The sequence below is a fragment of the Mustela nigripes genome, chromosome 3 (assembly GCF_022355385.1).
Source record: "Mustela nigripes isolate SB6536 chromosome 3, MUSNIG.SB6536, whole genome shotgun sequence".
Lineage (NCBI taxonomy): Eukaryota > Metazoa > Chordata > Mammalia > Carnivora > Mustelidae > Mustela > Mustela nigripes.
This window is the reverse complement of record NC_081559.1, coordinates 194186782-194209759: the sequence shown is the minus strand read 5'-3', so window position 1 is coordinate 194209759 and position 22978 is coordinate 194186782. Positions and strand designations below refer to the sequence as shown.

The 22978-nt window shown below is 58.5% G+C and overlaps 1 protein-coding gene across 1 annotated transcript in view; it reads left to right on the top strand.

The window, feature by feature from the left end:
* TRAPPC9 (trafficking protein particle complex subunit 9) overlaps positions 1-22978 on the top strand; it is a 478436-nt gene that overhangs the window by 333043 nt on the left and 122415 nt on the right. The window lies entirely within an intron of this gene.

Sequence of the window (22978 nt, the reverse complement as noted above, 5' to 3'; positions counted from 1 at the left end):
TGGAGCTGAGCACTGCCTGGAGCCCTTGGCCACAGAGCCCAAGTGAAATGGGGCGGTCGTTCGTTTTAGTTCAGAAAGTCTCTGCGAAGTGACAGTAACTTGAGGCCCGATTAGCCCCTGGTACCTGCTCGAGGTGGGCACAGTGCAACTAGCCCCGTCAGGGGCTCTCCTGGGCTTCCAGAATGCCAGCCTGGATGCCCATGGCCGCGGCGGAGAACGGGCGTCCGAGGCCCTCCGCCCCGACCTGTGCTCCGCGTGGTCCCGTGGGAGCACCTGGTCCTCAGGCAGACACCTTGGGACCCTCTCTGGCCTCCTCTCCTGCCCCCGCAGAGCCCTGCTTGCCAACTACGGAGACTGAGGCTCAGCGAGATCTCGTGACTCGTTCCAGGCGACACTGGGCTCATGTCCGAGCCAGGCTTTGAGCCGGGTCCTAAGGCGCTTACGGCACTGAGTTCTGTCCACCCATTCATCCTGACTGAGTCAAGAGCTCCCACCGGGAACCAGGCCGCCTGCCAGGCCCTGTGACACCCACAGCAAAGGCCTGCGGCTCCGAGGGCTCACGGTGCGCCGGGAGGGAGGGCCCACGGCGAGGCGAGCAGAAGGCGGGCCAGGCCACCACGAGGCCCGGCGTGCTGTCACCCCTGGAGTGCGGGTGCTGAGCTTCCAGGGTGGGACCAGTCCTCTGCCTTGCCGGCTGCCTTCCCGAATCCGTCCGGGGATGCCTGGGGTACACACACATGTGGGATACATGCATGATGTATGTTCTGTGTGCCTGCATGTGTTCAGAGTTCAGACATACCTGCGACACATGGTGACCTGTGAATGTCATTTGTGACACCTGTGGAATATCGTCACGGCTCATGTCTTTGTCCAAAGTCCGCTCGGGGCTGGCACTCTCTCCAGAAATGATAGGAAGGAGCTCGGGGGCCATGGAGACCTGGGCCAGTGTCGTCCCACATTACTCCGCGCACTGTCAGGTAAAGTGCTCACCCCAGCGTCGGTGCTGAGGTCTGCAGAGCAGGACCGTGAGGACGCCTGCCTGGCGAGGAGGGTGTGGGCTCCGGTCCCTGGCATCAAGGCTGTCCAGCATCTAGTAACGGCTCCGTAAATGAGAGCCTATCTCTGCTTCCTTAGAGAAACTTCGAGTGCTCTCCTGTGTCAGTAGTATGTCATTCTGAAGAGGGGAAGGGGCAGAGGCCCTTGATGATGGGGCTCTGAGGGGTGGACAATGTCTTCTTTGTGAGCGTGTGACCTGGTGTGGACCAGCCGCGTTCCAGGGCCCTGCGGGCCTGCCGCGTCCTCCTCCCTCTGCAGCCTTGTCCTCCCTCCTGGCTTTACGGTCGTCCTGGAGCCTCCCGAGACTCAAGATGGGGCACAAGGTGGGCTTCCCATGCTGGGAAAGAGCTGGTGACTCCTGAGAGGGGAGCCTCTTTCCAGGGCTTGATGGGGACCCGAGGACACGGGTCATAAGCTGCCTCTGAGGAGTGCGGAGGTCCTAGGCCTCCAGGGCAAAGTCCGCGGGTTTCCTATAAAACAACCGAACACGTGCCCATGTCTCTGAACCTCCCCCCCAGCCGCCAGCCCCCACAACAGGGAGACCAGTTGACTGGGGACAGTTTCTTACCCCTGCTCTTACTGTTTGGACAGATGCCCCGCTGTAAAGCCTCCCGCGCGCCCAGCCCTGCGGCCGGGAATCCTTTTACTGTCTCCTTAGCACTCCCTTTCGCAGAACGTCCTAGAGCTGGAATCATCCAGGGCATAGCCTTTCCGACTGGCTCGCGTTAGCCGTCCACGTTCATGTCCCTTCAGCGCCGAGTGGCCCCCGCGGGCTGGGTGGCCCCCCACAGCTCGCGCTGGTGGTGTCCAGATCCTGGCGAGGAGGAGCAGAGCTGCTGTAAACGCCCGTGGACAGACCTTTGCAGCTCCTTCGTGTAAACACCCAAGGAGTGTGGTTTCTGGATCACGTGGTCAGAGTCTGTTTAGTTTGGGAAGACTCATTGAACACTTTTAAAAGCCAAACATCGCATGCTTCATCGGCCTTTCCCCACGCTGTTGCCAGTCACCGTTCCGCTGCGGAAGGAGGTGAATACGGCAGGTGTCGCGTCTGAGCCGTGTGGCAGAGCGGTTCTGGGTGGCCGTGGACTTTCCTCGGGAGTGCCCCGTGCCTTGCGGCCTGCCTGGGCATCTCTGCGTTCTCTGAGACTGTGTCCTCACGCCCTCCACCCCCTGCGTGACGTCAGTGTCTGCTTACGGGTGTCTCCGCCCTGGGAGCCTCTCCGCCCGGCTCCCGTGCTCTTCCGCTGTCTAGTCTCCTGGCCACGGAGAAGCAGATCCAAATCCCCTTCGGCCGAGGTTCTTGCAGTAATAGGAGACCCAGAACCTTCGTGCCTTAGCGTGGCGAGTCTCCGGGGCACCCCGGAGTGGTGGCTCTCGCTACTTGTGTTGTTGTCATTCACGACTCAGCGCTGAGATGTGCTGGGTTTGTGGTGGGGGGAAAGGGAAGGGGAGGACCGCACAGCACCGCGGGAGCACGTCACTTCTGCACGTTCTGTTGGCCCCGCACGTCACAGGCAGCCTGGGATCGGGAGGTGCGGGCGGACGGGCCCCTAGGGAGGGACGCCGCGTGTGTGGCTGTCGCTGTGATCTCGTCCCCCTTCGCCGCCTCCAGCCTGAGGCCTCCTGCCCTCACTCTCACCCTCACCCTCTGGGAAGGAGGCTTGCTCTGTCCTTGCTCTACGCGCTTTCCCTCCTTCCGGCGCTCCTTTGGACGGCGTTCCTGGTGCCATGGGGCTGAGGAGGGCACATGGAAGCGTCTGTGTGGTCTGGGTGACACACGTGCGCGTGGTGGCACCTGGGTTTCCTGGGGTTTACTGAGCCCCCGTCAGCCTCCAGCTACGCTGCCTCTTCCGGACACAGGCCCGCTCTTCGCACTTGGGTTTTGTGGTAGCGGGACTGGAAAGGGCTGTGGTACTCGGACACCCAGCGAGTGCCCGCCACTGAGCTCCTGGCTCGTATGCCTCTTGGCCTCTCAGCAACTGAAGGACAGGCAGGCCCGAACCGCAATAACGGGAGAGACGGACTGGCCGCCCTGGCCCCACGGGAGAGCCGCACCCTCACCTCGCCCACTGTCTGTGTACGCCCATGCCATCTGGAAGGTTTTTTCTTTCCAAACTTGGTATCTACCAAGGACGCCTTCCCTGCTAAGCCCCGTCTGTCAGTGAGCACGCGGCCTGTGGTCCTGGAGGCCACACGGCCCTCCCAGATGCCTGCCTGCCCGCTTCCTTCTGCACTGCTTCCAGGTGATTAGGCCAAAGGGGCTTCTGTTATTTCCAATGAATCGCCCCTCCTGAGCCTGTTCTGCCTTCCGCACACAGCAGCCTCTCTGCTTGACACAGAGCTTCCTCTCTCCCCTCTGGGATTCTTCTCTATTTTTAAAAAAGTAATTGCATTATTTGTGTTTGCTTCTTGTGTTTGGGGATGTTTCTAGAACAAGGAAGCAGAGGGCATGGTTGATGAATGCTAATGGACACCTTGACAGGAAGATCTCAGTTAGCCCGTGCCCGCTGGGGGCTCCCAGAGGCTAGGGAGGAATGCTTCTGTGCTTTGGGAACCTTTGTTCTGGAGAAGTATTTCTAGTAGAAATTCGCAGAGGCATCGCTTTCTGCTTACACAGGACCTCACGAACACCTTGTGCCCTCACCTCCCACAGCTCTGTGCACGCGCCCCATGCTCCCCCTCCTGGCAGGGCTCACGCCGACCCCAGTTTTTTCTGGGGAGGCCGGGGGCCCCCAAGGAGCTGCTGCTGCCTCTCCCAGGCGTTTAGTCTGGAGAAATGGTGATTTCTCAAGGGCTGTCACATGGGGACAACCTTCCAGAGCCCAGCAAGGCCCGGGATCACAGCGGGGACATTTCGGAATATGCAGGAATATTCTCAGTAACCTTCTCCATTAATAGCCCTTTCTGGATGCCTGGGTGTGCGAGGCAGTGGGCCAGGTGTCCGGGTCTGAGAGGCGCAGGCAGGAATAGTCACAGGAGGTGTGGGAGGGGCAGGGCCTCCCCCGGGGGCACCTGCTCTGGGGCATGAAGATGGACCAGGTGATAGTTGCTCAGGACAGACGGCAAGGAGGGCCCTCGGCCTGCCCTCTGCCTTCATGGGGTCAGTGCGGGTGAAGGTTCCCATGAGGGAAGGCGACTGCCGTCGGGCCGGTCTTGAGGACAGCAGCCGTCTGCGGTTCTCACGGGATCTCCTCTCCAGCGCACATGTCAGTACCACGGGGTCATAGTTCTTTGGTAGAAATGTTTACTACTTTAGGAAATTTAAAAATCTAGCCTCTTTCACACACTGCCTTCCTTCAAGCACTCAGAAAGTGTGGGGGAAAACCAGTCTTGCCGTGTTTGATTTCCCTCTTCAACCTCTTAGTGTTCTCTGAGCTGTTCTAGTATCATTTGCAGCTGTTCTGAATACTTGTAATGATTGTCCTGAAAAACACCTGACCCTCGCTCTGAAAGTCGCACAGGGTTTTCCGGATCCCTCGAGTCCACACCCCACATTACCGAAGTGAGTCCTCAAGTTCAGAGAAGGCAAAGTGGCTTTTCCAAGATGTTGGAGCCAGTTGGCGAATGGACCCAGGCTAGACTGGGACTTTGGTTTGCTGGTGCGTGGCTGCTCCCACTGGCCGTGGATCTTGGTGGGGGGTTGGGCCAGGCATCTGGGAGACAGGCTGTCCTGTCCGGGACCCATGTAGGCTGGTTTCTCCTTCTCTCGGCATTCCCGGCTCTTTTCCTCCACCCGGGCCAGGCAGCACTCCTGCCAGAGGCCTTCCCCGACCTCCTGGGACACTCTCCTCTCCACGTCCTGTGGCGCCCGCCACCTGCCCGCTGTCCGCACCTGTGGTTTGCTGTGCTCTGCCGTTACTGAGGTGCATCTCCCAAGCGGGGCGGAGGGGGGGCATCAGGACAGGGGCTGTGCTTAGCTATTTCCTCTGTCCCCGGGGTCCGGGGAGCGGTAAGGGCTTAACCAGTGCGGTGGGCAGAATCATGGCCGCCCCCACATTTATAGAGTTCCGGAACCTGTGCTGTTTCCTTACATGGCGAAAGAAACTTTGTAGATGTGATTAAGTTAAACACCTTGAGATAGGGAGACGATCCTGGCGCCTTAGTCTGCTTGGACTCCTTAACAGGATGGTTTGTAAACAACAGAAACTTGTTTTTCTCAGTCCTGCAGGCTAGAGGCCCAGGATTGGGGCCGGCACGGGCAGGCTCTAGTGAGGGCTCCCTTCCGGGGGGCAGACAACTGCCTGCTCCCTGCATCCCCATGTGGTAGGAAGAGGGTAGATGCTCTCTGGCCTTCTCTTACCCCATATGTGAGGGCCTGTCCCTCGTGACCGGCTTACCTCCCAGAGGCCCCGCCTCCCAGTGCCATCGTACGGGGATTGGAGACTCGGCTCTGGAATTTTGGAGGGACACAAACATGTGGTTTGCTGCCCCTGAGATGTCGAGGGGAGCCCAGTGTCCTCCCGAGGCTTCTTACGGGAGGAGGGAGGCCCTGGGTCTGAGGCAGGGCCGCTGCGACCAGTGAAGCAGAGGCTGGAGGGAGCCAAGGCACGGAGGGGCCTCTGGCAGCTGGAAAGAGGCAGGAAACCGGTTCCCCCTGGAGCCTCCCGAGCATCAGCCCTTCTGATGCCTTTGCAGGGCTGCAGCTGGGGCCTCATGAAGTGGGCTCTGGGGGCGTGAGCCAGGGTTACCTTTCCCCTGTTCCCCCTCACCCCGGGCAGGCACAGCCCGTGGGGCGCACAGGTGCTCAGGACGTGCCGGGAACTGACCGAGGGTGCTGCAGGGCGGTCCCTCTGCCTTCCTGCCATGAAATGATGAGGTTTTCGTGAAAGCAGACGCACCATCATGCCACAGTTTTGCCCCAAAGCCATTTGATAATCTCTAACACAGTCTGGAAAGCTTTCAAACAAGTGAATGATTCCCTCCTGGAACGCTCTCCTAGTGAAAAAAAGTCCTTAGACCAAGTGTCGAAGCCAGGATTGTATTTCTGTTACTCATAGAAACCAGAATGTCTGACAACAAGGCATGAGTGGTACGTTGTGTACGTTTGGCTAGTGGACGGCTCTGCAGCTATCAGAAATTGTTCGTAACAGAATGTGTAATGGCACACTCCGCGGTCGTGGGGAGACAGTGATGGTACACACGGGTGGGGAGACTCGCCACTTACCTGGCAGGGAGGAAACACGCCCCTGCGTGTGGGATGGCAGGTTCCACCCAGAGCTCGAGGCCCAAAGCTGTCCCCTTAGAGGCCCCGAAGCCTTGGTCTGCAAGGGGCAGGCTGTGCCAGGGCTGCCGCCAGACCCCTGACAGGGCGGGAGCTCTGCCCCTGTGAGAGCTCAGCTATCTCCTTGTCCACCATCTGCTGATGGCGTGGATGCTTCCATGATGTGGCAAATGAAGAGCTCGACCCTCGGGATCACAGGACACAGCCCTGCCGCCTGGGCCCAGACTTCAGGCAGACCTGGCGTTTGTTCCTGCATTCTAGAGATGTGTCCTCTGCTTCATACGTGGAACAGGCAGGAGGCCAGCTGGTATTTATGACACGATACGCGATACCTAGTCCAGGAGCGTAAATGACACGTGTGTACGCTCCTGTGCCTGGAGGGAGTGCGGCAGAATGTTCACAGCAAGGGACCCTCCGGACTTTCTCCTTCTGTGTCCTTCAGCTTCTCTGGTGCGCCTGCCCGGTTACTTGACATACAGACTTTTTTTATACCCTCACCACAGGGCGTTACCAAGTGCTTCGGGGGTTTCCACGTGCCCCACTGGCCCTTTATTCCATGTTTATTGTGTGTGTGCACTGGGCTTTGCCTTCTGTCTACCAGAAATCCCTGGTGTCTCCAGGGACAGAAGCTTCGTGTTTGTTCAGGACGGATCTAAACTCAGCACTGGCCCCTCTTGCTGCCAGCCTGGCACATCCTGGGGTCACTGTCCTGCTGTGGCCGCCCTGTGGGGGAGTGTGGGAGGCTTTGGAGAGCCAGATTGCCATTCCTGACCCCGAAAGAAAATCCAGCTTGCTTAGAAAAGCAGCTTTGGGAGTTTCCAAAGCTCTGAAATGATCGCAGTCAGACAGCAGACCGTCTTGTGTTTTCACTTCTCTCTCGGCAACGATGGGGTCTTCCCTCACCTGGGTTCACTTGGCCTCCAGCACCTCCTGAGCGTGGACAGCTGCTGGCTGCTTTCCTGTGTGTCATCTGTGGAGGGAGGGGGTTGCCTACCCGCACATGGCTCCCGAGGACCCTCCAGCTGGCAGTGGCCGGGCCCCTGGGGTGCTGTGCTTTGTGCATCTTGATTCTGCATGCCAGCCTCCTGGGCATCAGTTCCAGCTCTGTGGGGGCCTTCCTCTTGGTTTTGGGTTCCCTTTATCTGCTGGCCTCCTTGGGGTCCCTGCCATCCGGTCTGTCCTCCTGTTTCTGGGTGATCATGTCGATATTCTCTGAGCTTCCGGCTCACTGGGCAGGGAGGCCCAGCCCTCTTCTCCGGCTCCGGCCCTCCTGTTCGTGCTGTGGTGGGTTCCATCCAGAAGATCTCCCCTCTGCTCATGAAAGGTCTCTGTAGCAGGGAGCAGACAGCGGCCAGACCGCAGGGATACAGCTTCATCTCCCATCATCTTGCTACACTCGTCTGCGTTTGCTCATTCGCATGTGCGGGCCTGCCCCCCTCCCCATGTGCTTGCCCCCTCCCCGTGCATGCTTGGTTTTAAGCAGAGTCCTCTGGGCGCACCGCGCTGTTCTACACGTGTTGTTCCTTCTCCTGGAACACGTGCCCCCCCCCACACTCACTGTGTCCTCCTCCTCCCCACGTTGGATGCGATGGCCTCCCCCCGAGGGGCCCTGCCTGGCGCCCCAGGCGCGGTGCAGCACTGACGCCACTCTTCCTAACGGACGCCGCTCTTCCTAACGGACGCCGCTCTTCCTAACGGACGCCGCTCTTCCTAACGGACGCCGCTCTTCCTGACCGACGCCGCTCTTCCTGACCGACGCCGCTCTTCCTGACGGACGCCGCTCTTCCTGACCGACGCCGCTCTTCCTGACCGACGCCGCTCTTCCGTAACTTGCACACGTCGTTTGCGTTGGCCCTCGCTGTCCATTCACTGGACCGCACACATCACTAGTACCACGCCCTCAGCTTCTCGACGGTAGGATATTCGACACGTTGGTACAGTCTCTGTCTACCTGAAGCCCGCTGGGCTGGGACCGGACCTCAGTCAGTGTCTGCTAAGTGAAGGATCGAAAGAGAATGTACGATGTGTGTTTTCATCTGTCCGTGCCCTTGCCCCCGCTCTGCTGCTTGAGGAGCGCCTGTAACCTGTATCCCCTCGGTGCTCTCCAGCTCAGGGCGAGAACAGGCGCTGCGGCCCACTCGTGCTCCCAGCTCCACGGGGCGGGTGGATGGTGCACATCTGTGGGTCGTGACTGCACACACGTGCGTGTGGTAGGATTTTGTGTGTCCTGCTGTTCCTGCTGTTGATATGTGGCCTCAGATGTGTGCACAGAGGAAGGCAGCCGTTCCTGACTGGACTCTAACGTCCCCTCATCCGACTTGCTGAGTTTCCTTTTCTCTGGCTTGGCTCTGACTCACAGGATGTGTTGTGTTGTTGTTGGCATGTTTTATAAACTTGGTGCTGGCAGCAGTTGGCCGCAAAAGGCAGATCTCCAGACGCTGGGGGTTAGGCCTCCGGGCGCCCTGGGCTTGGTCTGCCCTCCTCAGGGCACTGCTGGGAGCCCCCAGGAGCACAGTCATGTGGGAGGACTGGGAGCTGTGGCCCTGTGCCTGCCAGGCTCTGCCCAGGCCCCGGCGGTACAGGCTGGCACCAGGTGGAGGCTGGGTTTTCTGGTGCAGCAGACAGTGGCCCCAAAGTGTGGGCCTTTGCCCAGGCTGTAGACACACGTGGTATGTGGAGCCGGCCTGGTCAGGGCCCCACGGCCTGGTCAGGGCCCCACGGCCTAAAGGCATAAACAACCTTGATGGGAATCAGGATGGGAGGCAGGTTTGGAACCCGCGCAGGACAAGAGGAGGCATGGGGGCTGGGTCCCTCTATCAGGTGGCTTCACAAGGGCACGTACGTCCCAGTAGGAGTCTAACTTCGTGTGTTGCTCACTCAGGTCTCCAGGCCCTTGGCAGTTCTGTGTGGTTGGAAGACTGTCCTCACGGATGGGACGGGGCTTGGCCACAGTCCCCTGCTGCCAGCAGCTGGCCATAGGGCAGGGCGCAGAGGAGTCTCACCAGGCCACTGGGCCAGGCAGTTCTACTTGGCTTCCAGCCCTTGCTGGGTGAGATCCTTAACCCCTGACGTCGTGGTTTCCGCATCTGACAGCAGCTTCTTGTGACGAGCACGCGTGCTGCTGTGGACAGGTGTCTGCTGGGGCACCTCCCGTGTGTGCATCCGTGTGTGCGCCGCCGGTGTGTCCGCCACCTGTGTGCGTGTCTGTCCGCTCTCCTGCTCCCAGCCCCACAGAGAGTTGACTGCCCCTCGCCCTGGGCCCGTGGTTCTCCTTATCAAAGGGAGCAGCCCTCTGAGAGCAGAGTGTGGGTCTCTGTCCCCAGGCGGAGGGAATTTTCTGAGCTGAGTGTCACTGGGTGTGGAAGTGACTTGGGCATCAGTCAGTCCAGGAGAGGAGACAACAGAAGTCATGTGGGCGGACAGTAGTGAGGGGTGCCATCTTGAAACGGGGAGGCCTGGACTCCCGGGTCCTGACAGGAGAGCCACGGACCCCTGTGGGTGAGAAGCTAGTGGGGGCCTCGGATGTCCCCGAGCCTGGACTTGCAGGACAGCGGGGCTTCGACAGTCTGAGCTGGCAGGGAGAAACTACGCAAAGGCATGAAGGTTTAAAAGGAATGGGAGTATTTAGTTGGAGGAATAAAGACACTCCGGCCAGCTGGAGAAGTGTGAGGGTTTCTACCAGGGAAAGGTGTCATGGGCGGGGTTCTGGGGCTTGGACGACTGAGGGCCTGTGGTGGCCACTCTTCCTGTTCACCTGTCTTAGGCGTGTCGGTCGCCGCTTTCATGTCAAACTGCCTTGTCTTTCCTACCCACACCCCCCACAGTGGCCTGACCCTGTGTGAGCCCCACTGCCATCTGACAGTCTGGATCTTTCCACTCACGGAGCTGCTCCTGGAGGGCTGTGGGAGGGGCTCGGTAATTGGCCGAAAGGTCAGGTGTGTTTGGAAACCAAGAGTAACAGGTTGATTTGATTAGAGCACGGGGGTTTGGGGCGCCTGGGCAGCTCAGTGGGTTGAGCCTCTGCCTTCGGCTCAGGTTATGATCGCAGAGTTTTGGTATTGGGCCCCGCATGGGGCTCTCTGCTCGGCGGGGAGCCTGCTTCCCCCCTGCACTTCTGCCTGCCTCTCTGCCTACTTGTGATCTCTGTCAAATAAATAAATAAAATCTAAAAAAAAAAAAAAAAAGAACATGGGCATAGGAGGGACGAGGAAGACAGAGGCCGCACAGGCTGGGACAGCCGGCGGCCCCTCGTGCGTCACGCTGACTTCGTCCTGCGGGAGGTTTGAGGGACTTGCTGGGAATGTCCCGCTCGGCCCTTGGCTTCTCCACGCGTCTTTTATCGTACACGCGTGTGCTTCCTGGCGATGACCGAGTTTCCCCTCTGAGAGGGCCCGACGCCAGCCACTCCCCGCCAGGGCGTTTGGCCCTCCGCTCCTGATCTTCCTTCTGACCAGATGCAGCGGCGGTGGACAAGCAGCCCTCGGCGAGCGCCTGCGCGCCTGGCGCCAGGAGGACGCCTCCCGCTGTCACATGACTCCCCGAGGGGCGCTCGTTGCCAGCCCGTCTCGTGCCACCGTCCGAGCAGCTAGTGTGGGACGGTCCCCGTGAGTCCCGCTCTGTCGGGCTCCACGGTGCGCCTCGCTCTCTCCTCGCCTACTGGGCAGGACGGGCCTAGCTCACACCAGAGCGTTAACGTGTCTGCGCTTTCTGCCTGCGACTGGCGTTTGTAGGGAGCAGCCCTGCCAGGTGGCCTCAGTCACCCTGCAGTGCCACGCCCCTGCGGTCACCCAGTCCCGGGACGCCTTGTAGGCGGTGGGGGCCCCTCTTGCCCACGGCCCCGTGCTGTGCGCGCTGTTTCTGTGGCACCTCGCTCGGCCCGGGCTGCTGCAAGTGTCTGCGGGCAAAGGTGGCTGTTGCTGCTCGGGCTGATTTGGGTCGTGTGGCTATTTTGAGTTCCCGCAAGGAACACCTTTTGACCTAGAAATGCTGCGGGATGAAACATGCTTCTGGAGCACACGCCCCGCGTGGCTGTGAGCGCACTGTCGCGCAGAGAGTGGCCTTCTGTGGCCTTTTTCCCTCGGACTCGGGTGGGTGCCACGAGCACCCTTTGGCTCCCCTGACTCCCTTTCTCTTGCGCTTTTAGCTGAAGCCCACAGAGCTTCTCGGGGCTAATAAGGCGATGTGGCGGTTCTTTGCCACCTGGAAATGATTGCGTGTGACTCCTTGTGCCCCGCGCCGAGCCGACTAAGAAAGGGCCTGAAAGCAACGTGCTCTCCGTGAGGCCCGGGGTCCCTCGACTCCCCCTTTAGCCATGCTCTCCCAGCCCAGGAGAGCCAGGCCCGGGCAGGGCAGAGCGGGTGCCTCAGAAGGAGGGCTGTGAGTGGACCCGCTGGCCTGCAGCCTCGCATTTTTGAAGTTTGGGGCCACCATGGTACCCCAGACGTCGGTCCCGGTGCTGTGACTCACCGTCATGGGTTAGCCGGACGCAGAAGGGCCGGCCTCGAATGATTTCCAAAATGCGGTCCAGTTGGATGGCTGATGGTTCCAAGTCCCCTCTGTGCTTTCTTCTCTGACTGTCCTGTGGCCCGCTGGGCAGCAGGGGACCCGGAGATGTGCCCTCCTGGGCAGCGGGGCACCCTCTGCCCGAATTCCCAGGGGCTGGTTCTTGTGCGGCTACAGTGAGAAGATGAACCGGACGAGGTGTCTTGGTCACAGTGAAGAGCTGGTGGGAACGGGGGCCGGTGTGGCAGCTGCCGCAGCTCCTCCAGCACGTGCCGGTGGCCTGGACCCGGCGGATGGCATGGACGGCTCTGTGTGCTCAACATCCGTCCTCACTCAGGGCGGGGCAAACCAGCACGGACAGGCATGGTGGTGGTGGAGTGTCAGGTGCTTTGATTTCGTCTGTCCTTGTCCTTCAGCACCAGCCAGTGTCGGTGACCGTCCCCACTCGAGTCACGCGGCCACAGACACAAGTGCCGGCTTCTCCCTCTCCCAGTCCCCATGCTCAGCATTTTGGACTGGAGGGGACAGGGTGGGCTCCTCTCCTGAGAGGGTCACGGAGACGCCTGGCCTCTGCTTCCACGGACTGGTGACTGCTGTTTCTGTCCACTCGGGCCCCCGTCACAGAGCACCCTAGGCTGAGGGCTTCCGTACCAGGCTCTGGTTTCTCACAGTGCTGGGGGCTGCAGTTGGTGACTGGGGTGCCAGCCGATCCCCTTCCCGGGGAGGACCTTCCCTGGTTTGCTGACAGCTGCCTTCTGCCTGCGTGCACACGGGGCCTGCCCTCTGTGTATGTGTGCAGGGGTGCGGGGAGAGGGTGAGCTCTCTGCTGTTTCTCCTCACGTGGGCGCTGGTCCCATCCTAGGGCCTCCCCCAACATCACCCGACCCGAAGCCCCTCCCAGAAGCCTTGTCTCCAGGTACCGTCACGTCAGGGTGCAGAGCTTCGACACAGGCATTCTGGGAGACAGACGTCCAGATCGTGACTCCAGCTTCATGAAGATGTAGCTGACACACCACACAGCCTACAGTTGGAGAAGTTGTGGCCTACGTTTACCCCCAGGGGGCCGTCCCCATAGTCACAAGAATGAGCGCGTCCTCACGCCCAGAGGTTTCCCTGAGCCCCTCCCCTCCCCCGACCCCAGCCGCTGCCCAGGAGGATCCTGACCTGGTTTTTTCTAGCTGGTGCGTTGGCGCTTTCTCAAGTGTTCTTCCAGTGAGCCTGTAGAGCACACTCCTTCCTCGTCCGGCTCCTCTGACGCAGCCTAAGTATTGTGAGATCCGTCTGTAACGCTGGCCACACCAGCGTGTCTGTGTCTCCCTGATACGTGATGCACGGTCTCGTTCAGCTTCGCCATCATGACGGGTGCGGAGTCCTGTTGGTGCCGGTGTCACTGAATCTCCCCGATGATCAGTATCTGCTCGCGGACGTGTTTGCCGTCTGTCACTTACCTTGGTGAAGCGTATGTTCTGGTTCTTTATTTTTGAAATTGTTGATTGCCTTTGTGTTGAGTTTTGTGATCTCCAGCGTATATCCATAAGAATCACGTGATCTGGTAAATGATTTGCGAGTGTTTAATTCCAGCACACTGTATCCGCTCACGCGTGAAAGAGTAGTTTTTCCCTCTCATGAAGCGGAGCAGATCCGTTTGTTTATGAATCAGGTCTTTTGTGTCCTACCCAGGAAATCTTTGTTTATCCCAAGGCCACAAAGATTTTCTCTTACGTTTACTTCTAGAAGTTTTGTCATTTTCATTTTACACTTAGATCTGGGATCCCTTTCGAGTTTGTCATTGTAGGTAGTGCAGAGTGTGGATCATTTTGTTTTTCCCCGGAGCTAAGCAGCTGTCCCAGCACTCTCTGCTTCCTGTCCCCTCACTGCCTGCCGTCTGCAGCGTGGCATAGGGCCCCGGTGCCAGCCCAGTGGGTTCCGACCGCACTTACCAGCAGCAGGACCTTGGGAAATTGACTGTGGCCTCTTAACCTCCAATCTGCTCACCTGCAAAGTGTGGTTAGTGGCAGAGAGTCCTTGATAGAGTTGACGCGAAAACTTCCTACTCTTCCTGACGAGATAATTTCTGATACTTCAGACGATGTATTTGATGCACTTAGCATGGGGTCTGGTGCATGAGAAGGGCTTGGTTCAGGGTGACGCTGGTGTCTTCACTGCCACTGTCCCCCTATGCGATGAACACGCCTGCCTTACTGGCTCCTTACCTATCTCAGGTGTCCCGGTTGGGCTTACAATAACTTGCTCTCAAATGCAGGCTCCCTTGAACATTCACAGCTGACTTTCTGTCTGTTTCATTTTCGTGGCACAGTGTCCCCTCTGGTCCACCTTCCTGGCTCACTCTCTGTTCATTGTTCCTGGGGGCACGCTCCGACCAGCCTAGCTGCTGGGCACCTGTAATGTCTCAGCATTTTGGACCCAGTCCAGTTCATTCTACCCTAGCCTTCCCAATTTGGTCACTTGTTTAACTGTGGGACTTGGCAAAGTCATTTAAACTCCCGAAGCCAATTATTCCTTGGAAATAAGAAGAATGCCTTCTGGGCCTGTGGCGAAGTTTGGACGGAATGCCACGTACAAAAGCCCGTTGCATACACTTACCGTTCATCCGTTTCTGGAAGTAACGCGAACTGGGGCGTGCAGAAAGAAGAAACACAGCAATAGGGGTGCCTGGGGGGCTCAGTCATTAAGCCTCTGCCTTTGGCTCAGGTCATGGTCCTAGGGTCTTGGGATCGAGTCCTGTGTCGGGCTCCCTGCTCAGTGCAGCGCCTGCTTCTCCCTCTCCCACTCCCCATGCTTGTGTTCCCTTTCTCCCTATCTCTTTCTCTGTCAAATAAATAAATAAAATCTTAAAAAAAAAAAAAAAGAAGGAAGCAGCAGCAACCATTGTGAGAAAATTTAGTAAGAGATTAAGTTGTGGAGTAGAGGGAAAGCAAAATATATCCTCAGATTTTCAGGCTGGAGACCTGTTCCTTTCTTGCTTCTTACACCTCAGAAAGAAGGAAATCAGAAGAGAAAATGTGCCCTTTATTCGAATAGAGTTTCTGGGGAGCCTGATGAGCGAGTCCTCAAAATTTAAGGGGGCAGACCGTCTCCTTCCCTGATGGTGCCCAGCAGATGCAGTGACAGCAGTGTACGTCCTCCTCATCAGGGATGGGTCTGCGACCATGTGCCGAGCCCAGGACGAGGGTCTGTTTCCTGTGCATGGAGGAGAAGGAAAGGACCATCACTCAGCATTTGAAAAGTAGCGACTTGGGTCACCGACCATGAAGTGGAGGACCCCGCTGGCATGGGGCCAGGACACCCGCCCATGGTCACCGGCCTGAGAGGCTGGGTGAGTGACGTCCACAACACCCACACAGTCTGTGCAAACTGTCACCACTGAGCACGGACCAAGCTGCCTCTCTAGGCTCAGTCCATGTTGTGGTCACTCTGCAGGGGGGCCTGGCAGGTCCTTAAAGCCGGGGACTTGGCTGCACTTGCCCAGAAGAGTGGTAGTGTGGTGTCCGCGCAGAGAATGTAGTGTGGAGTGAGTGAGAGCCCCGTGGCGGGGCTCCGTCTTGTTACACGGGTATGTTCTTGAACTTGAATTCTGCGGAGCGTAACTCCCTCCACTTCTGTAATCTGGCGTCCGCTGAGGATGGAGAAGTACGGACAGGATGCTCTCACATCGGGTAGGGTTCCGGGACGCAGGCAGCACCTGCTGGCAGCCACAGATGAGAGCACATTACTTCTCTTTACCTTACCTTCAAGGCACTGTTACTGCTGTTCTGCAGGTGAAGGCATTAGGATTCAGAGAGGTTAGGTCACTCACCTGGGCCCACACAGCAGGTGAGGCAGATGTGGAATTCATTACCTTGGTCTCTCAGGCCTCTTGGGGGAAATGAACGTTGCAACAGGTGCACACGGGAAACTGTGGGCTGAGACGTCACGTGTGTGTGAGTCGATCCCACAGCTTCCTACCTGTGGAGGAGAAACCAGGACGGGGCCCAGCATTGAGCAAATGGGTAAGTGTGGGTGGCAGAGTCTGAGTCTGAGATCTGGCCACCTGTGGTCCTCAGGAGAGACCCCCAGACACAGGTGCCAAGGTGTCCTACTGTGGCCAAGGTGCGGTAGGGGGGAGGCCATCTTGGGGGCTTGGGACTCTGGCCCTGTTGTTCCCATGTGGCCTCTGTGGGCACTGGGGTCCTGCTTTGCCCTGGCATCCAAGGGTTTGTAACGAATTGGTCTACGTTTTTTTTTTTTTTTAAAGATTTTATTTATTTATTTGACAGTCAGAGATCACAAGTAGGCAGAGAAGCAGGCAGAGAGAGAGGAAGAGAAGCAGACTCCTTGCTGAGCAGAGAGCCCCATGTAGGGCTTGATCCCAGGACCCTGGAATCATGACCTGAGCTGAAGGCAGAGGCTTTAACCCACTGAGCCACCCAGGCGCCCCTGCTCTACGTTTTATACTCACCCCACGGGTTAACAGAAGGTAGGAATCACCCCCTGCAGGAGACGCTAGCTCCCCCGTGTGTAGTCCCACTCACAGTACAGATGACTTAGTTGTAATGCAGCGTGTATTCACGATCCTGGGTCCCAGGTCTGAGATTTGGAAGGGAACTTGGCCATGGAGTTAACCTGTTTAGAACAAGAGTCAGGGTGGTACTGCCTGTGGCCTATCTTCAGGGACATTATCCCGTGGCCGGAGGAGGAGAAGTGGGTCCTCAGAAGGAGAAGTGGGTCCTCAGAGCTGTCCACAGATCGATGGGTAAAGGGCCGGAGTTCTTGAGGGAACAAAGAGGGCTCCGGGCTGAGGAGTCAGGGGAAGCTTCCAGAAGAGCCGGCTGTTGAGCTCTGCCTTGGCGTGCCAGGCGCGAGGGTGTCCTGGGACAGGCGCGGGGGCTCGAGGCCGGGTTGTGCTGCTCCTGACCGTCGGCCACGTCGAGCAGAGCTTGACCCTGTGCTCATGTTATACCACTGCCTTGCACGCCTGGCCCGTTCCAGAAGTCCCATCCGCCAGCCTTAGCCCGTACTTGTGGCAGGGAAGGAGACATGGCCCAGCCACACCATGTTCCTCGAGGCTGTGGAGCCTGAGTGGGTCTGTCACCGTCCCGGGCCGGGGCCAAGCCTGACTCCGCCGGGCGAGGCGTGCACCCCTTCCACCTCCCAGGTGGTGGGCCAGCCCCCAGACGAGGGCTCTGGGGCTGCCTTGGGGGGCTGCCTGTCCCCTTTGGTTTTTGTGTCCTCACACCTGAGGCCAGTGCTGCCCAGCTCCAAACCATGGACTCCGGAGTCGTCGCGGACGTCGGCGTACCCGGCGGACGTCCCGGCCTCATCTTCGGTCTGAGTCCTGCTGCTGCCGTGAGGGGCTCTGCCGTGCCCGACGGACTGTGAAGAGGGGAGATGAAAGTGTGAATACCAGAGAGGAGCATTTTCTAGTTTGCCGTGTGGCACGGCAGCTCCGGGTGGCTTCTGCCCTTCAGCGTCAGCAGAGCTGCTTCCCCAGGCCGCCCTCATCTGCCCCAGCAGGATATGTCGCTGCCACGTTGCTAGGCTGAAACGGGCTTTGGCTCGCTTGGGGCATGTGGGTTCCCCTTCCTCGTCTGCCGCGCGGGGCTTGTCATCCTTAGTGACTCTCTGATCAGAAGTGCTGGCCAGGGTCTCCGTGTTACCCCAACGGGCGGACAGAGGTTGGAGAGTTGTGCCCTGCACAGACTGGGCCGCCCCACGTCGATGGCCACGCGAAGGGCAGGGGCTGTTCATACACACCAGTGGGAGGCCTGGGCCTGAGCTCTGTGGCTGCAGGTGGAGGCTGGGCTCAGATTGTCGACCCTGTGTCCCCTGACCCCGTGGACTTCCCGACACCGACGGCTGGGTTTCAGTGGGCGGCTGCTTTTGCCACGCGTGCAAGAGGTGCGTGTGAGAGTCTAGATTGTTCCTTCTCCCTGGGACTCCGCCAGTAAGATGTCCTGTTGGAAAACTGCTGGTCCCTGTGTTGGCCTCATGGGGGAAGCGCCCCCATCTCCCGTTTCCTCCTCTGTGAAGTGGGGTGTTCTCCCCCGGCTCCGGATGCGGATGTGCTTGTGGAGGTTGGAGGGGAAGGGGTCCCAGGGCACAGGTGATGGTACCTGGCAGTATTGCCCTCACTTTTCTGGTGTTCAGCTCAAAAAGCCAAGCCCCACTGGGACCTCACGCTGCTTGTGGTCGAGGTGGGTTGGAGGCGCGTGTGCTCCCATCCATGCCCTTGCCGGAGCAGCGGGGAGCTGGGAGCGTAAGCAGCCGCGGCCTTGGACTTGGTTCCTGTGCAGGACAGCACTGGGAGGGAGGAGGCTCTGGTGCCCGAGGGCTGATCCCAGCACGGGCTTAGCCTGCCCGGCCTCAGTTTCTACACCGGTGAGATGGGGGCGCTTCAGGGTCAGGAGGAGTCTGTGACCTCGTGCACGTGTCTCTGCGTGGTAAACACTCACGGTGTCCCTGTTGTGATCTCCCCACGGTGATAACCCTGGGTGGTCTCCTTCCGCCCGCCTTCCTCTTCTGAGCCTCTCCTGGGGAAGTCGGGGCTTCCAAGACACCGCCACAGGGGTGACCGCCACAGTCACTACGATTACTTGAAAATGAAGTGTCTTTGTACAGATTTCTTTTTCCGTGGGGCCGGATGTGGACTGCCTCTTACTGTATTTGACAGGTCTGGAAGGATGGAAATTGTCTCTGAATATTAACCTTGTCACTATTACCTTTTTGTCCTTTTAACGTCTTAGCTGGAAAGGAGACTATAAATCGCTCTAGTCTGTTTCCCTAAAGGCCTGAGTCACGCTCTCTATCCTGAGTGCAAAACAGAGTTCAGAGCTTTGATTAGTCATCGACCCCCTTGTTACCCCGCGCGGTCCTGAGCCGACTGTCCACCTGACCTGCGGGGCTGAGGGTTGCCACAGAGAACTGCTGAGGGAGCATTCGCTGCCTTGCTTTTGCTCACCTGCTGTACCAACGACGGGCTGGATGTGCTTGGCCAACACCTGTCCCGTCCGTCCGTGCGGCTGAGTGTTTTCGGCGCCGGCACCCAATGCAACAGGAAGGGTTAGACACGCGGTGGTGTCTGGTCGCAGGAACTGTCGGTCACTCCTGCGGCCTTCTGTGCTGCTCCCAGGCACAGGTGCCCTCCCTTCCCTGCGAGGTGCTGTCCCCTCCCGTTTGGCGGCATGTCATATGAGATTGCCCACGTGTGGGGTGGAGAGCTGTGGGCGGGAAGTGACGCTGGAAAGTCAGGTGCCTCCCGGGGTCAACCTGTTCTCAAACCTCCTCAGTGAACCCCACGAGGCCTCGCTGGGGCGCCTTCCACCCACACCTGTGAGTGAGGTGGTGGCTTCGTGTCCCAAGGTGCCAGGACACACGTGGAAGCATGATCCTAACAGAGGCACAGGGTTATCCTCCCAAGAGCCTAGGAACCCTGCGGGAGGGGCTGCCTGAGCATGGACGCAGCTGAGCTGTGGGTCTGTCCTTTTAGGCAAATCAGCGGCCAGCACCGTGGTTCAGAACGGCTGTGTTGTAAGGTGACTTAAAGGTGTCTGTCGTAACTAAAATTTACCAGACTTTGTTTTCTCTTGGTGGCTCTAGGTTTTAGGATCTTCACTTGTCGTTCGTGTCCTCCGTGCTACACGGTGCACAGCCTCAGGGACGTTTGTGTCTAAAACATGACAGACACAGTCTTCGCCTGTGTGATTTCTGTTGGAGGAAAACCTCAAAAAGGCACCTAAAATCTAAAGCTGAGGATGTTGCTTATCCATTGTTGTATTTTTAAAGAGAATTGCTTTAAGTTTTGGACGAGCAGAACAAAGGATAATTGTCAGTTTCATCATGTCCTTGCTGGTCACGGATGTGCACAAAATACAGTCGTCCTCGGAGTGTGCAACGGGGTCTGTGCAGCCCCACCCCCGCACACTGTCTTCCTCAGGGGGTTTAAGCGCTTGCTGTTTACACTAGGATGGCAGGAGCACAGAAGACCGTATGTTCCTCCTCCCAGCGAGCCTCCGTTCCCAAGAGCCGTGCAACGTTCCAGCACAAGTGCCGGAGGAAAGCAGATGAGCCCCCCCAAACAGGTTGCATAAGGATTTGGGGACCCCCAAGGGGCGGGTCCTTGCTAGTTAACGAGAAGTGTGGTGTCTGTGCTGGGAGGAGGGCAGGGGCCTTGCATGTGTGGAGTTGTGAGCGTGGCTGAGCCCAGGGTGTGGCCGCAGTGCACACGGCTGCTGGCAGGCACGTCCTGGCTGCCAGCTCCCTCAACTCAATGGCCTGGGGGGAGGCAGACGCCTGGCTGCTTCCACGCGCCACATGAGAAAACCGACTTCCAGGCGGGCAGTCGCTAGCCAGGCCAGGGTTCAAGCCTGGGCGCCGCCGGCTCTGGAAGCCACACGTCCATCAGATGGCCAAGAGCCCACGTCGTGCAGGACTGTGGTTCTGGGCAGAGCCAGCCTTGCCCGTCTCTCGGAAGGAGCTCGCCGCTGGCTGCGTGTCTTCCCCCACGCGACGTTGTCTAGACTCGGCATCCTTCAGGGTCGCGCGTGCCCGCCACTCAGAGCCGTGTCCCCCTGCTGGCACATCCCGTGGTGCTCTCACCGCCCACCCACCCGTACGCCCTGACGAGGATGAGCTACTGCTGGTTTATTCGCTCACTTCTGGGCTTTTTCCCCTCTTGGGCTGTTGCAGAGAGCCCAAGCCGCTGGGACCGTTCACGCGCGAGTCTGTGACAGATGCCTGTTTGCCACTCCTGGAAACAGCAGAGCGGCTAACGGGCTCATGGGGCAGGTCTGTTCCAGGAGCTGATTCCCCCCAGGAGCCTCGTACGTGCCCGGCTGCCCCGTGCGTCTGGTCTGGACACATACTTGCCGGGGACCGCGGGTGCCACCGGCTCCCCCGAGACGTCCCACGTGCCTGTCGTCCCTTCGTACGCCTCATGTCGCCCAGCGTCTGTTTCAGTCCCTCGCCCGTGCTGGTCGGGCTGTCCCTGGAGGCACCCGGTACGGAGGCGGGGCCCAAGTCCCCCGTGCGTGCGCGTGGCGTGAGGAGTCCTAAACGTTCAGGTTCTGGCGAGGCCCGGTTTATGGGTACTTCATGTCTGCTCAGTCTTCAAGTTCACTCAGTCTCCTCTGTCGTGTCTGTTCTACTGAACTCATTCTGCGAGGTTTCTCAAGAATTTTACTGTATTTTTAAGATAGAGAATTTCCTTTTGCCTCTTTTCAAAAAGATCTTCTGGTGCTTTACTGTCAATTTATTTTCCTTCCTTCCAAGTGCCGCCCTTCGCCCCGGGGAGCACAGTGATCGCAGCCTTTGACCGTCCCAGCATTCGGACGAGCTTGGGGCTCATGTCACTGGTTCCTCCGAGTGGGTTGCAGTCTCCTGGGTCTTCTAAAAAATTTTTTTGCCTGGTAGTTTTAAAAAATTGTATTGGGACACTGTGAATGTCATTTCTGTAGACTTTGAGTGTTACTCTTTATAAGGCTCTGGCTCTCTCCCCTCTTGGGTCCCCTCCACGTATACATGTGCTGACGCTTCTGGGTCCCCCTTTTCTGGTTTTCCATCAGAGTTGCAGTCCTGGGAAAGGGAGAGGGACCGTGGGAGGCCACCCCCCGTGTGGGAGGTTCGTTGCATGCAACTCTTCTCCACGCCCTCCTGCTTGCATTCTCCCCCCAGAGCTCAGGGGCTATTTTGTATCTGTCTGGACTTTGCTTTTTCATCAGTGGGGGTGGCGGGGAGCCATGTCGGGTTCACCTGTGCTCAGGCTTGGAGGGTCAGGGTGGCTTCAGTCCCTGGGCTCTGCCCTCCGTGGCCAAGCAGCGCAAGGCTGCCCCCCTTCTGCTCACGAAGATCGCACAGGTTATCAAAGGCAGTTGACAGTGATTCACTCAGCAAACACCTGTTGAATGCGTCAGTGCCAGGTTTGTAGAGGATGAGGAAAACATCGTTCCCTTGCTCCGTGGAACTCGTGGTCCGGTGGATGGAGGGGTGTGTCGGGAGACTGCCATGTTAACACGGCGGGCACGAACCACCAGCTGGTGTTCCGTGCAGCAAGAACGTGGTTCTCGTGGGGTGGGCATTGGGCACCGGGCAGAGCAGGTCCCCTAGGAAGGAGCCAAGGCCTAGCCCTGTGCCTCTGCCGAAGGTCCCCGGGACTGGTGTGTGTGTGTATGTACGTACACGTGTGCACGTGTGTGATTGTCACAACAGTTGAGGACCGAAGGTGCATAGGCCCCGGCAGTGGGGGTCTTGGACGCCTTCCTGAGGAGCTCTTGCGTGTGCCACGGCTTCCCTCCTGCTCCATGGGGCTGGATTGTGTGCCGGGGCGGGTGCCGTGGGAACTGATGCCAGCTGCTCCCGTCTCCTGAGTGTACCCAGTGCTGGGCACACGGCTGGCAGCTTTTTCAAAGCTCACTGCTGTGCTCTGGGGTTGGCCTCATTATCCATATTTTTACAGCAAGAGAATGCTTCGGAAGGCCAAGTGATTTACCGAGGATGACACAGACTTTACGACAGGGCTGGGTCCCTGCCACCCTGAGAGCGCCGCTCGTCACCCTGCACGGAGCTCCGGGCTTGGGATTGGAGGACAGGCCGCACCCTGGCCGTGGCCCTGTCAGCAGGCCTGGCGCGCACCTTCCATGTGTGCGCGGGGAAATCTGTCTCCTGTTCCTGTGTGTTCTCCTCATCTAATTTAGGAAATAAGAGCTTTAACTTAGAATCAATGAAATGTATAATTATATGCGGTAGCATTTTGTTGTTGTTGTTAACTAATGGCAGTGGATTTAGTATGATTGAGGCATTTTGTTAACAAAATGGGGGCATTTCCTGGCTTTCATACCGATCAGCTCTGTGGGTGGAGAGTAATGTAATAAGACTTTAGGGCTGCTCTTCCTAGAGCCAACATTTTTTTCGGCTCCCACGTGTCAGGCACTGTGCCTTGCGCTGGACAGGTGAGGCCAGGTAGGTCTCTGCTCGTCGCACGGGGAGAAGTACACTCTTACTGTTGGTCTTTCCAACAGACGCTTTTCAGAGAAACTACTAGAAGCACAGAGAGTGAGAGGGTGACTCTGCCAGTGAGGGTGGACGGGCAAGCAGGGTGTGAGCGCAGGCACCAGGATGGTGGCAGCGTGCCGTGATCCAGGAACAGGCAGTGGGACGCGCCGCGTAGCTCTGTGGCTCGCTCGGGCAGTGGGGAAGGCCTGCACA